General features: G+C 37.0%; 1 protein-coding gene across 6 annotated transcripts in view; it reads left to right on the top strand.

Moving 5' to 3' along the window:
* Khc-73 (Kinesin heavy chain 73) overlaps nt 1–16,465 on the top strand; it is an 842,240-nt gene that overhangs the window by 372,951 nt on the left and 452,824 nt on the right. The gene's annotated exons all lie outside the window — the stretch shown is intronic.

Genomic DNA, 16,465 nt, shown 5'->3' with positions numbered 1-16,465 from the left:
CTAATTTTCCCGCTAAGTACATTCACGGGAGCTGTTTTACCGAACTGCCATTTTTATTTTATTTATTTATTTATTTATTTTTTTTTTTCACTTTTAACACTTGCCAGCTGTTGTGTAGGACTGGTATAAATGTTCACATCCCTCCACAATGCAGCTTCAAACCAACCAAAGCTAAGGTCTTCATTGCAATATAACAGCAGAATATTATGGAATGAGCGCCCCAGAGGCGGGGGGGGGGGCGGAAGGGTCGGTCTGCCCCTGGCGTCGGCACTTTGAACCTTTTGAACTATTGCAGTTAATTCTAAAATACAGTCTCGAGAAATCATTTCCAAATATTGTAATACTACTGCGAATTTTCCTCACAATTGCTGTAAGTGTTGCTAGTTGTGAGAAGAGTTTTTCTAAATAAAATTGATTAAGAATTACCAACATTACTATTAAATAGACTTCACCAATGTCATCGACGATTTTGCTAACAGAAAAGCAAGAAAAATAACAATTTAGAATGTTGAAATTAAAGTTTTACTTCAAAATAAACATAGTGTTTTAATTTATTTCCCTATACGTCGTTTTGACTTTTTGTAGTATTTTTGGTGTGTATTGAGAAGGGCAGCAAAAGCTCTAGCTACACCACTGGAGCATCCCCTTATAACACGCCAATAAGGTCATGACACGACATGTGTGGTAGTTCAGCTCACAATGCAAACGTATGGGCTATTATTCGCACGGAATATTATGGATTAAAAATTATTTAACAAAGAAACTGATTAAGAGGGAAAAAAAAACGGCAACTATAAACATACATCACACCATACCATCATTAATAATTGCTACTCCAAGTTTTTTAGTTTGCAGTTTTTGTTTTATTTTGTCTTATGTTTTGTTTCTTGCTATTTTATATTTCTATGTACTTTCAATTGTATAATATTTTCTGTTCATTACTAAGTTCAATACTAATAAAAATAATATAAAAAATCCTCGGAATAACTAAATTTGAAAGTTCTACAAATATGGCAATCATTTCCTTCAAGAATATTGCTTTTATTTATTTTGGTCACTTCATAATTTTTTTTTTTTATTTCCTCATCAGTTAGGTATACAGGTGCAGCTCCTTTTCAGCTAAGCTTTGCTGCTATATTGCTGCATTACAACTAATGGCTTTCTTTCATCATATGATCTAGCTCTGATCTCTACAGTAGTCATCCTTAGCTCCCCCCCCCCCTTCCCCAACTACAGATGCCATTCGCAAAACAGTGTGCATTGGATTTTTCAGTTTGTCATGGCTGGGATTATATGTGTTTTCAGGAATAGGAGGGAGGAGGTATTAGCACTTGTAAATATTCTATAGTAATTATAGTATATTAAAGAATGTGAAGAGGTATAGTATTTTAAGGGATATATATATATATATATATATATAGAGAGAGAGAGAGAGAGAATAGGGTGGCGGGAAGTGGTATTCCTCAGTGAGTCAAAGACTCACCGAGAAAGCCATATATTACACTCACCAGCTATCATACTTGTTCTTGAATTCATTCAACACTGAATGCACACATAGCATCCAATGACAGGCCATTCCAATCATGCATCACTATGAGAGAAAAATCTAGGTCTCACTTCCTTCTTAGCAGCATTCATTCTCAGCATCCAAGGATGATCTCGTGTTCTTTTCCCACTCTCCATAAAATTCCATCAGCCGAATTCCTGTATGATACTTTCAGAAGTTTCTAAGTCTCAGTCATATCACCCCTCTTTCTTCTGTTTGCTAGTGTCTGCAGTCAAAAAATTATCAGTCTGTCTTCATAATCAGTATTCCACAATCCTGATATCATTTTCAATACTCTCCTTTGCACTCGTATCCTTATCTTTACATGTCAAAGTTCGTTTCAGCATTGCAGTTATCTTTTGAGTTGTATTTGCAATATTTGCTACATGGCCACTTAACTTCAACTTCCTATGTACTGACACTACAAGAGCCCTAGCATGATCAGTTTCTTCCAGCATCCCACCAATACGATATTGGATATCTAGTCATGCCAAAGTGCATGATTTTACATTTACTGACATTCAACTAACATCCATTTTATAAATTAAAGATACCAAGAAATTATATACTTGGTTTAACCACCTTACTAGCCATTATGGATCAAATATGCATCCTCATACGCTTTGTGTCCAGCATATATTTCAATGTAATATCAATGGTATTACAATTTTAATATGCACTTCGTATCCATGATAACCTTGACATCTATAGATGTTTTGGCCAGTAGCATGGTTAATCCTTTATCCAAGTGTTAGCAAACAAGTTTGTACCTGAACTATTTTCAGGACAGGGGCAACTTGTATAAAGAAGTTAATGACTTCACATCACTTTCCTTAGTGCCCCATAATTCAAAGTACAGTGGTACCTTGAGATAAGAGTTTAATTCATTCCATGACTGAGGTGATAAGTCAAAATGCTCGTATCTCAAATCAATTTTCCCCATTGAAATTAATTAAAATGAGATTAATTCATACCAGCCCCCAAAAACCACTCCAATTTTTTTATAATAATGTATTTATAATGAACAAATATTCTATACAAACAAAATAAAACCAAATACTGTACATACATACATACATACATGTAAAAGAGAATGTAAAGAAATAAACAGATGTTGGTGGAGCCGATTAGCATATGGTATTAATTTTTTCTTTCACTTCACTTTTGCTTAACTTAATTTTCTTCTTCACTAATTTTTTCTTTTTTGCCATGCTTTTGTCACTTTCATCCGCAGGGTGTTTCAATAGAAACCTGTCCAAGGAGCTTTGTTTCTTACTCCCTTTTAGAATGTCTCTGAAATGAGTTAGGCAAGTGTCATTAAATAGCGCTGCTGCACGACTAGTTGCAACTTTTTCAGGGTGTTTCTTTTCAATGAAGTCCGAAACTTTTTTCCACATTGCCAACACTTTCTTTATCTCATTTGAAGAGATAACCTCCTGCGGTTGTACCAATCTCCTGCAGAACCTCCGTATGTTGCTTCATGTGTAGTTCCGTCAACTCCTCCGTCGTCAGTTCCTCAGAATGTGCGGCGACAAGGTCTTCGATGTCTTCCTCATCCACCTCCAGGCTCATGGACTTTCCGAGGGACACAATCTCCTCCAGCACTTCCTGTCAGGTCTAAATCCTTCAAAGTCCCTTTCAGCCACAGCTTTTTCCACGCAGAGGTCAAGGTCCTTTTTTGTAACACCTTGCCAGGCCATATCAATAGTTTTGGGGCATATGACAATGCTGTAGTGGTCCTTCCAGAACTCTTGAAGGGTGAGGTTTGTGCTCTCCGTAACCTCAAAGCAGCATCGGAACATGTGTTTGGTAAAACGTTTCTTGAAATTGGAGATCACCAGTTGGTCCATAGGCTGTAGGATAGGGGTGGTGTTGGTGGAAAGTAGAGAACCTTTATAAAGCTGAACTTCTCGAGGATGTCATCCTCCAGATTTGGTGGGTGAGCAGGAGCATTGTCAAGGATGAGAAGGGCTTGCTGGGGTAAGTCATTGACCTCGAGGTATTCCTTAACGGCAGTACCAAAGTACCAAAGCCCTGTCTCATCACAGTTGAAATATTGTTGGGGAATCTATCCTTTGGCTTTGATCAATTCAGCAAAGGTTATTACAAATTCCTCAGCGAGCTCGCTGCCTCACCATGCCTGACAATGGAGTGAATGCCGGTATTTTTTTGGAAATTTTCGAACCATCTACGACTGGCTTTGAACTGCTCTGTGAAGCCTCCTGCGCTGAAGTATCTGGGGTCTGCTGCAGCAAATCTGTGCGTAAATGGCTCGTGCCTTCTTGCAAATTATAGTCTCTGTCACAGTGTCTCCTGTGAGCTACTTCCCTGCCAACCAAAAAATCAGCAGGTTTTCCATCTTTTCATGGACAGAGTTGCGTAGCGTGGAAATAATTTTAACGCCCTTAGCTGGAGTTATAGCCTTTATCGAGTCCTTCTGCTTCAGAATAGTACATATCATAGAAGTAGTGTAATTGTACCGTGTTGCCAAGTCTATTACTCTTACGCCTACCTCATATTTGTCTATTATCTCACGCTTTGATTCCATGGATATCACCTTTTTCCTTTTCTCACCACTGTTCTTTACACACACCTTTTTTGGACTCATGGTTATACGAAAAAAATTAGTTAAATAACTGTACATACAAAAAAAAAAAAGAAGAAGAAAATTAAAACTCAACATGACAGAAATGCTTCTGTGGTGAGGTAAACATGTGAACTGAACGACACGCAAGAATCGGGAATCTGAGCAGAGTGGTGGTTGTGATGTCACCGAAGCAGGCTCGTAACTCAAGTCAAAAAATCGACCTAGTGACGGCTCGTATCTCAAAAAAACTCATATGTTGGGGCACTCATATCTCAAGGTACCACTGTATATCTCTTTGCAGATATGTATAATTCTATGCATTATGGGAAGAGTCACTACCCAGACCGATGTTGAGCTTTATTGAGGTCTCATCAGTGGGAGCCAGACCCAGAGGTGACACTATGGTTGAAGTAATGCAGAAGTCATATTTTCATATACAAGCAGCCATCTTCTTGCGGACATGTATAATGCTATGTGTTATGTGAAGGGTAGTGCCCCTTCCCAAAGATGTGCTTTGCATTATGGGATACTAAGGCAAGTGTTGTTAAGTCATTAGCTTCTTTATACAAATTGCCCCAGTCCTGAAAATAGTTAAGGCGCAAACTTGTTTTCTTACACTTGGATAAAGAATTAAACCAAATATATAATTTTTTGGTATCATTAATTTAGAGTATAACCAAGTGGTAAAACTTCAAACAATTTTCTCTAATCCAGAGTATTTTAATAATAATGTGTGACACCTTTTGGCTACTCATATATGAAAATATGACTTCTGCATTACTTTAACCTTGGAATTATTTCTGTTACCCTGCTTTGTCTTTAATTTCCTTACTTAATGTTTGGGAATGGATGATTGCCTTAACTACCGACTGTTGCCATTTATTTATTTATTTCTATTGGATCCTATATCCTCATGCTCTATAGTCCAACAAATTTATTTGTTTTATGACTGTGCCAGTTAGACTATGTATTGAGTGCAAGATTATAAGATTTTAAACTAAAGACAAAGCAGATGTTGTTTGTATTCCCCACTTATCGTAATTCTTACTTTAAATTAGTCGTGGCTTAATTATCGATCACATAAACTTCTACTTTAAGCAGGTTCGAAATTTTTAGAATAGTGCATTGACAGAATAAGTCTAATGTGTTGTTAACAAACCACTTAATTAAATCAAAAAGGAATATTTACAGTATGATTCATATTAACATATACAGGTAACCCTCGTATAACACGGATGTTAGGTTCCACAGAAATGCTGTGTTATATTAATCGTGTTATGGGAGACTCAGATCACATAGATAAAGTAGAGACATGTTCTGAAATCTTTTTTTTTTTTTTTTAATTATATAAACAACAATGACATATCTAACAAAAAAATATTTTTATTTCCATGATTCATGTAAGTTAAGAAAACATATAAACTATGCACAAATACATAGTATAAAATTATAAAAATTACAAATTGTACGTAAACTTCATTGCCCATAATTCATAAATGTTTTAGGCAAAATAAAATAAAGTGCATATTTTAATCTTTCATAGCACAGGGATTTGAGGATTGGTTAATAAACATTGGTTTTGTCATGCAATCACCTTGTGCATCACTACAAAACAGTAGAGTAATTCTGTCTTTGAATCCAGGAGCTGATCTTTCATTTTTCGAAATATATATGTCCTTTTTTGCATCCCCCTCCCCCAGTGTAACCTGGATTAATCCGCATTGAACACCTGTCTGCACTATAAATGTTTATAAACTTTCCGAGCTTTTTATTTAATAAGATTTCCATCCAAAGGAATTTTCTTTTGAGTGCAATCCAAATGATTTAATCCAAATCATTAGAAATTTCTTCATTTTTTTCTATTAGAATATAGCATACATGAGCAACGTGCTTTGTACTTATCGTTGACCCAGCAATAAATGCTTTCTCAGATTTTATGTTCAATTTGTTTGATTGTTCGAATTGTTGATTAATTTAAATTCTAAGTCCCTGCAACAACTTTTGGTTTTTCTCCAATTTTCAGCCGATTTTAATTTTTTTTTGGAGAGAAATGAATTTTCTTTTAAATGTTGGTTTCTCCCTTTCGTTGCAATTCGTGACCATTACTATAAAAATAAATTTTTATAGTAATGGTCACATAAAAAAGCATTACATATTGTATGTAACTCACCAGAAAATAATGCTCAGCTTAAGATTAACACTTATGATTTTTAATGCGCATTCCTGGCAGAAAACAAAGACAATTTTCAACAATAAGCACTTTATATGGTAAACAATTGACGTACATACGTGGTAAAGGGTATTTCTCCTAATATAAATTTGCTACTTATAACTACATGCGTGGGGTGCTTAAGGGTCAAAGCTGTATAACTGAGAGGAGACCTCCACATAGCTTTTAAAAGAATGCAGAGAACCGACCAGGGCTTCTGACCTAATGTCCAATCCTCACCTTCTCGTGGTGCACCCTGTTGGGTATCTACTTGGATACTGAACGAATGAGGATGGGCTGGAAATTTGGGATTTAGCCGACCAAATTGTATTCTTGTTGGTTAAACCAAAATAAAAAATGATGGTAAGACATGGCAAAATTTCATGCCGGCTGGGGCGTCTCCCAGTTAAACAAGTCCCCCATTGTTTTCGCCAGGGAACCAGGGTGAACAGCGAAAAGTCAGCTACTGGAACAAATCTGAAAACAAACCCCAACTCAACATCACCAGAGTTAAAGATCGGTACTATCAACATAAGAAGCCTGAATGGCAAAGAAATGGAGCTAGCTGAGGAATTAGATAAGTACCAGATCGACATAATAGGGGTGACTGAAACAAAAAAGACAAAAACTGGTGAGATCTTTCTGAGCAATAAATACAAAATGTTATATTTCATGTTGGAGGCTTAATGGATTTTTTAACAACACTCAAAAAGAATTAAAATAGACTTTAATACTTCCTATATTTCGTCCTAGTCACTAGGACATCTACGGGGATTACAAAAAAATTAATGTAACATATGCACAAATAACAAACAATACTAAGCCCAACCACGTGGGTGACACTAAAGTCCTATCTAGGTAGAGCGCCCTCTAAGGGCAGTCGTAGGTGGCCTGGAATGTAAGGTGGGAACTCTGGTGATGAGTGTTTCCCAAATCTTCGGAAGCTTAATGCACCCATATTTATTGAGATTTGGTTGGCTTTTGAGAGCTGCTGCTGCTTCTAAGAAAAGTCTCTCTTTCTTGAATTTGCTGTGGTGGAGCATGGTGGTTTTCTTCCATGATACTCAGTGGGTGGTGTCCAAAACATGGTCAGCCAAGCCTGAATGGCCATAGTTGTGTTTGAAGATGTAAGACTTATGTTCCTCTAGACGGATGGATGCTGATCTGCCTGTCTGTCCAAAGTATGCCAACTTACAGGAACAGGGTACTTTGTAAACTCCAGGCAGAGAGAGAGGAGGGAGCTGATCTTTCGTAGAACGGATAAGGGTAGCCAGTTTGCCGTGGGGCTTATATGCTGTGTGTAGATTGTATTGTTTTAGTATCTTGGCTATTTTTTCAGATGTGCCACGGATGTAGGGTATGGTGATGGCATTTTTAAAATCTTGTTGACGAGAAGGAAGGGGAATGGGGGAGGAGTTGATTATTTTTTTGATACTGTGATCGCTGTAGCCATTGGAAAGGAAAGTGCTGTGTATGTGGTTAAACTCATTAGTGAGGGCGTTTCACGAAAAAACTTAAACCTTTCCGTTCCCGTCCCCCTCGAATATACGGTTTACCAAAAATCCACAAACCCAATTCCCCACTCAGGCCTATATTAGATGCTACCAATGCACCTTGCTATAGACTATCTAAACAGCTGGCCAACTCTCTGATCCCCCTCACCGGAAGGTCCCCTTCCTATATAAAAAACTCGACCCACTTTAAAGCCCTCACAGAAAATTTAACCTTGAAGAAAACAGACATATTGGTAAGCTTTGATATCTCATCTTTGTTTACCAATATTCCCTTAATTGACACCTTATCTCTCTTAGAAAAGGTTTTTCCCTCTGACATCTTAGATCTCTTTTCCTTTGCCATTAACTCTGGATATTTCTCGTGGAACAACAAAATCTACAAGCAGATAGAGGGAACTGCCATGGGTTCCCCCCTCTCACCCCCCCTTGCCAATTTCTATATGGAAGATTTCGAAAAACGAGCCATAGACTCAGCCCCACTCAAACCGTCTATCTGGCTAAGATATGTAGATGATGTGTTCTCTATTTGGCCTCATGGCCCAGACACGTTAGACTCCTTCCTCAGTCATCTCAATAGTCTACATCCAAGAATCCAGTTCACTATGGAAAAGGAAAAGAACAATTGTTTGCCCTTCTTAGACACCTTAGTCACACGCCTGCCTAATGATACACTTACCTTCACCGTATACAGAAAACCCACACACACAGGCAGATACATTCACAAACTCTCCCACCACCACCCCTCTCAATAATATGGCATTATTAAAACTCTTACCAAGAGAGCCCACAATCTTTGTTCCAGTGGAACCGCCCTCACTAATGAGCTTAACCACATACACAGCACTTTCCTTTCCAATGGCTACAGCGATCACAGTATCAAAAAAATAATCAACTCCTCCCCCATTCCCCTTCCTTCTCGTCAACAAGATTTTAAAAATGCCATCACCATACCCTACATCCGTGGCACATCTGAAAAAATAGCCAAGATACTAAAACAATACAATCTACACACAGCATATAAGCCCCACCGCAAACTGGCTACCCTTATCCGTTCTACGAAAGATCAGCTCCCTCCTCTCTCTCTGCCTGGAGTTTACAAAGTACCCTGTTCCTGTAAGTTGGCGTACTTTGGACAGACAGGCAGATCAGCATCCATCCGTCTAGAGGAACACAAGTCTTACATCTTCAAACACAACTATGGCCATTCAGGCTTGGCTGACCATGTTTTGGACACCACCCACAGAGTATCATGGAAGAAAACCACCATGCTCCACCACAGCAAATTCAAGAAAGAGAGACTTTTCTTAGAAGCAGCAGCAGCTCTCAAAAACCAACCAAATCTCAATAAATATGGGTGCATTAAGCTTCCGAAGATTTGGGAAACACTCATCACCAGAGTTCCCACCTTACATTCCAGGCCACCTACGACTGCCCTTAGAGGGCGCTCTACCTAGATAGGACTTTAGTGTCACCCACGTGGTTGGGCTTAGTATTGTTTGTTATTTGTGCATATGTTACATTAATTTTTTTGTAATCCCCGTAGATGTCCTAGTGACTAGGACGAAATATAGGAAGTATTAAAGTCTATTTTAATTCTTTTTGAGTGTTGTTAAAAAATCCATTAAGCCTCCAACATGATGTCCTCACAGCACTTAAGCCTCTTCACACGTAAAATGTTATATTCAGGCAATAACGATCAAGGAAAAGAAGGAGTAGCCATAGTATTCAACACAAAATACGAGGCTAATCTTCTTGAATGGCAGTCAGTCTCAAGTAGAGTAATGTGGGCAAATATAAGAATGGGGAACTGGACAATGAGACTTATTTGTGCCTATGGTCCAACAGAAGGTTCTACTAAGGTAGAAGTGGAGGAATTTTTTGAGGCTTTAGAAAAAGCAACTGACACAATGAAAAAGGAAAAGTTGGTCCTTGTTGTGGATCTAAATAGCAGAGTAGGAAATGATTGTGAGACATACAAAAATATTTTCGGAAAATTTGGAGAAAAGAGCAAAGCTAATAATAATGACAAATATCTGTTCAATTTCTGCTCAGGACATGGACTGGTTATTACTAACACCATGTTCCAACATAAAAATGTGCAAAAATTCACATGGAGAGAAGAGGCAAGGAATAAGAAAAGTCTCATTGACTGTTATTGTTGATAGTGATGTTTTCTCCCTGGTGCAGGACACTAGAGTGTACAGAGGATTTGAAATTGGAAGTGATCACTATTTAGTCTTGAGCAGGATAAAATTGAATTTTATATTGAAAAGAATAACATGTAAGAAAGTTTTAAAGCGAATAAAAGTTGAGCAGCTCTCAGATGTGAATTGTAGACTAAAATACACAAAGATTATTGAAGAAAAAATTAAAGAGTTTGAGAACAGCAAATCAAACCTTGGAGATTCAGTGGCAAACTCTGAAGGAAGCATTGATTGATTCTACCAGAGAGGCGTGTGGTGAGGTTGTCTGCAAGGATAAAAAAATCAGAACTCCCTGGTGGACACAGGAAGTTAAAGAGGCAGTGAAGGAAAAGAAGAAAGCATATCAAAAGTTCCTGTCAAATAAGTCAGCTTGTTCTCTTAGAGAATACAGAGACAAATGCAAGAATGCTAAACACTGTGTAAAACTAGCTAAACAAAAGTCATGGGAGGACTTTGGCAAGAATATAGAAAATAAATTTCAAGAAGGTGGCAAAATATTCTGGAGGTTGTTGAAGAAGCTTAGAAATGGAGGAAAGAGTGCTGTAAAGGAGTTAGAGATGATAAAGGTGACATGAAAACGAGAGAAAAAGATATGCTTGAAGTATGGAGTAATTACTTTGAAAAACTGCTAAATGAAACAAGCAGTGATGACAGCTCAGTGGTAAAAAACACTGACCAGGCATGCAGTCAGGAATACATATCCATTCTTGATGTAGAAAAAGCCATCAAAGGTTTGAAATGTGGAAAGGCAGCAGGAGTAGATGGTATTCGACCAGAAATGCTGAAGTATGGTGGTATAAGAGTCTTACAGTGGCTACACTGCATAGTTCAGAAAGCCTGGACAGAGGGACGAATTCCCGATGATTGGAATAGAGCTCTCATAGTACCCATATATAAAAAGGGAAATAAAACTGAATGTGAGAATTACAGAGGTATTTCCCTACTGAGTGTTCCTGGCAAGATCTATGCAAGTATACTTGAGAAACGGTTGAGAAGAATTGTGGATAAAAAGCTTGGCGAAGGACAAGCTGGATTAAGGCCAAATAGAGGCTGTCAGGATCAGATCTTCACTTTATGACAAATAGTCGAGAAAACATGGGAATATAACAGAGATCTGTATTTAAGTTTTGTAGATCTGAAAAAAGCATATGACAAGGTGCCAAGAGAGAAGCTATTCAATACGCTAGCATTGTATATGGTGTGAATGGGGCATTATATCAAGCAATACGTAGTCTTTATTTGAGTTGTAAGTCAGCAGTTAGAATTGAAGGAAGTACAGAAAGATGGTTTAATGTTAAATCTGGTGTGAGACAAGGATGTACATTATCCCCTCTGTTATTCATTATCTATATGGATCACATTATGAAGGAAAGTGGTATTAAACATGATATCAAAATTGGAGATGTTAATGTCAGTTCTTTGCTTTATGCGGATGATGTTATATTTCTAAATAAATCCGCTACAAGTTTGCAAGATTCTCTGACTAAATTGAATAGCTGTTGTAATAGATATGGTATGAAGGTTAGCAATAAAAAGACAAAGATAATGAAAATAGGCAGAATCATTGAAAATGTCAACTGTGTTGTGAATGGAGAACCTGTGGAACAAGTGAACATTTCAGCTATTTAGGCACGATTTTTAGTGATGATGGTAAGTTAAATATAGAAATAGACAACAGAATCAGCAAAGCTGGTATGGTAGGAAATCAATTGAATAAATTCATATGGAATAAGAGAGAAATTAGTCGGAACACTAAATTGGCTGTATACAATACAGTGTTCAAACCAGTTTTAACTTATGGATCTGAGAGCTGGGTCAGAAGTAAAACACTTGACCAAAGACTAGAGACCACAGATATGAGAGTCCTGAGAAAGATTATAGGCGTGAACAGATGACATCGATGGCAGTATCATATTAAAAATGAGGATATTAGGAAAAGAACTTGACATTGTCAGCATCCAGGAATGCGTTAGCAGAGCTAATCTCAGGTGGTATGGTCACTTAAACAGAATGGGCGAAGAAAGATTAGTAAAACAAGTGTTCTCTGCCAGGTTGGCAGCAAAACGACCCAGAGGAAGACCAAGATATAGGTGGATTGATACGGTACAAAGTGCTTTAGACGACAGAAATATAAGATCTGATAATGTTGGAGTGTTGACAAGTAACAGACTGATTTGGAGGAAAATTGTAGATAGGAAGTTAGTAATGATGTAATTTTTTTCATCTAGTACTATCATATCCTGTACACCCCTTGAGGGTAAATGGCAGGAATTTGATGATGATGATGAACTACATGCGTGATACAGCAGACACAAAATTAACGAAGATAAAATTTGATTTTTAAGTCGCATGGTGAAAAATATATGAAAAGATAAAGGGTTACTACAATTTGTAGACCACGTTATATCAAAATCACATTGTATAAGTGTTGCATTATACAAGGGTTACCTGTATATATACAGTTTCATTACAATTCTTTTGTTATTCTCAATTCTTCTTAATTCAAACTTAGTTACAATTTCCTTCCTTAAAAGCTAATTCACAATCTGTAATATCCTGCTGGTCATATATACATTAACTCACAATAAGGCATACCTTGAGTAACCTTAATTCAATATCAGTTTACATTATCTTGTACCCATAAAGAGACACACATGATGTACACATTTGGAATTATCACATATATAACTACTTACAATTCTTGTTGAACACTGCTTTTTACATGAATATCGTTCACACATAAGTACTCTTTCTTTCCTTCTGCTGGCTCGTTCTTGATTTCCCGCCAGATTTCTTCGTTATCTGAGTCATCAAGTATTCCATGACCTATAGGATCCTTTATGTTGCAACAATGTTCAGCTCTTTTCTTTTGATTCCTGACAGCGGATCCCACATGGTGGTGGACCTAGGTAGAAGACTCAGAACCTATGACACTCCTCTTCAGATTACTGATGACAGACTCAGCTAAGAGAAGGTGAAAACCTTAAGACAAAGTCCTTCTCGATGTATGTCTCACCTTATATAGGACTGGACTTCTATTGTATGCATGTCTCTTGAAACTTCCATATATGGAAGTTTCAAGATATATGGTCATATATTGACCGTTGGACATGCTGATGTTCATACTTTGCACGCCTTTGGAAAATTCCATATATCACAATCTTAGATTTCTTCACTGTTCTTAGAATTAGACATGTTACATGTTAATCGTGTTACATGATGAAATCATGCAGCATATTATTTTAACAAAGGCTCATTTAAGTTATTAAAATTACAAGATTATTACAGACAAAATTGACATTTTTCTAAGTACATTCCTCATAAAAAAACATGTAAAAGCGAACATGATAATTTACGTAGTTACATATCATGAAAGATTTTACAGAGTAATTATTATGGAGGACTTCACCCACAGGGACATATATTAGAAGGAGGCATGATCATGTCCAGGGGGGATGAATTTTATTCATCCCCCCTGGACATGATCATGCCTCCTTCTACTCTTGACCTTATACTCTTGATTTGGGAGGTTCCCCTTTATGTGGAATTTTCTATTAAGGAAGGTAATATTACTATGTGGAACTACAGGGTAGATGATTATGACAAGCTTGGGTGTCAGGTTGAAGCAGTGCCATGATAAAGACTCTTCAAGGGAAGGATGATATCAGTGAATGAGAGATGGTCAAGGGATGTCTGAAGGAAACAGCCAGATGGTATACTCAAGGTCAGGAGCATAAATCAGACAGGAATTAGATGAATTAGTAGCATCATTAAGTGGGAATTACAGAAAAAGGAAAAGTTGTGGATGGAAGATATATAAAGAGAAGGGTGATTAGAAATTCATGACCAGTACATGGCACAGGCAAGAAGAATAATCACTATGATAAGAAAGCAAAACCATATTATGAGAGAAATCCTAAAAGCAGGCTAAAGAAAATCCCAAAAAAGTTCTTGGAAGGATAATTTTAATGAGAGCTGTTGGTTGGAGGGTAATAGATGCTGACAAAATAGTTCAGTTACTGAGTGGCCACTTTGCTAGCATTTATCATCCAAATGAAGATATTGCTGGAACAGAAACTGATGTGAGAATAGATGAATAGGCAAGGTGAATTAGGAATAGTAAGGATATTGCAGAATCTCAATGCATTTACAGATAGAATGCAAATATCTTATACCATTCTCTTACCTGTTTGTTCCTGCTTGTTTGTAAATACTTCTTCATATTATTTTGCCATTTTTATTTGGTACCATCCCCTGCATCTCATTACCTTTGCTTCTCACGTTCATGCTTTTTTATGTCATTTTTGTCTTATGTCCATCCTATTGATTTGCATAAACCACCTAAGTTGAGTTTCTGCAGGTCTTTCTTACAAGTCTTCTTATGTTTCTACATGGTAGCTTGATTTATTATTGTTTCTTTTTTGTTGACCTTTAATAAGCAGAGCATTTCCATCATCTGAATTTATCTATAATGTTGACTGATCATTATGCTTCTAATATTTAGTGAAGTAGGGATATAAGCGAAGTGATAGAAAGCTAAGTTTGCTCACTTCTTTCTGGTTTACTCATAAATCATCTGTGTAATGCATGATACAGTTGCCCAGCTGCTGTTGCTATTCTTCTGTTCAGCTCTTTCAGACTTCTATTTTGAGTAAATGCTAAAATTTTGCATCTGCTCGAGATTTTTCTGCCAGGTGTAAGTGTATTGCTTATTTTTTGTTCTTGATATTATCATAACTTTCATTTAATCATCATCAGTTTCCTGATACGTACCCCCAAGGTTAATGTTACTATGACAGCACTACATGATTAAGATTACATTATTATTAATCTCCTATCAACAATTTTCCTCCAAATGAGTCTGTTACTTGTGAACATTCCAATATTGTGATATCTAACATTTCGTACTTCTAAGCCACTTCTGATTGAATCAATCCACCTAACCCTTGGTCTTCCTCTCGATCTCTTTAGTGCCAGCTTGGCATCAAACACCTGTTTTGCTAACTTTCCTCTTCCATTCTATTTAAGTGGTTAGAATGTCAGTAGAGCTAATCTATGGTGGTATACATTAGCTCTTAGGTATACCACCTGAGACACATTCTTGAATGCCAATAATGTCAGGGTCCTTTCTAATATCTTCATCTTTAATATGATTCTGCCATTGATACCATCGGTTCATTCCTCTATTTTTTTCTCAGAATCCTCATATCTGTATAGTCTCTAGTCTTTGATCAAGTGCTTTATTTCTAACCACTCTCAGATCGATAACTTACTGGTGGTTTGAACACCATATTGTATAATGCTAGTTGTTTTGGCTAATTTCTTTTTTATTCCATATAAATTATATATGTATATGGAATAAAGGTGTGTGTGTGTGTCTGTCAGTCAGGGGCGAATATTCCGGGTGTGCGGTGCTCATCCACCAAATATCATATTTTTTGCATTTATTCCTGTTAAAGACTCTCCTAATTGTTTCCAGACTTTGCATGATTTCTAAAAGTAATTTACTAATGCTTCATGAAGAGGGTGCTTTCAATGCATAAACATTGCATCACATTCGTATTAATAGCCTGGGTATGCATTCAGAATACATACACCTTTGAACCCTTTGAAAAGATGTACAGTTGGCACAGCAGATCAAATTGTGAGCTTTCTAGTAGTTTTAAACCACTCAGAAGGCAATTGGAGTGAGCCTTGAGGCTGTGATTGGTAATTGTGTCAACGATCCAGTTGAACATTGTTATTTGTCATGAGTTGCTGTTTTTGTTTTCTGAGTTTCATCTGTTTTGTGCATGTGAAGTGTGAACTGACATGTTAATGCAGTTTTTATATATAATTTTGGATAAATTTATAACTTTTTTGCTCATATTTACATTGAAAAACAGTATTGTAGTTGAAGGAGGTAAGCCTCTTCCTTCTCTTCCAAATTTTACACCTTGGAGTAATTCAAATATACCAACCAAATATAACATTCTCCTTTATTATTGTTTTCTAATATATCATAAAACAAACACATTGTCCTCCACTCTGCATAGATTTGGTTACATTTAATTGATAAATTAAACTATTCTAAGTTATCCTACAATTTTCATTGGGCCAATTAAGATGAACTCTGATGAGCTATGCACTCTTGAAACTTTCATACATACATTGTGGCAAACCATACTACAGCCAGACAGCTAAATCCATCCTTTTATGCATGGAAGAACACCAAAGAGACATTTCCTACAACAGAACCAGGGCCACCGCTCTCTCTAGTCACGTTTTCTTCTCTATCAACTCGGATGAAGGCCGCCAACACCTCGTAGACTGGCCACAAACTTCTAATATCCATGTGTGCTATGATGAACTTGAAAGAAGAATAGTTGAATCTAGAGAAATATCGCTTGATTCATCTCATATTAA

The sequence above is a fragment of the Typopeltis vanoorti genome, chromosome 17, assembly GCF_054136105.1.
Source record: "Typopeltis vanoorti isolate ZY-2024b chromosome 17, IOZ_Tvanoo_1.0, whole genome shotgun sequence".
Lineage (NCBI taxonomy): Eukaryota > Metazoa > Arthropoda > Arachnida > Uropygi > Thelyphonidae > Typopeltis > Typopeltis vanoorti.
This window is presented reverse-complemented; position numbering and strand designations above follow the sequence as displayed.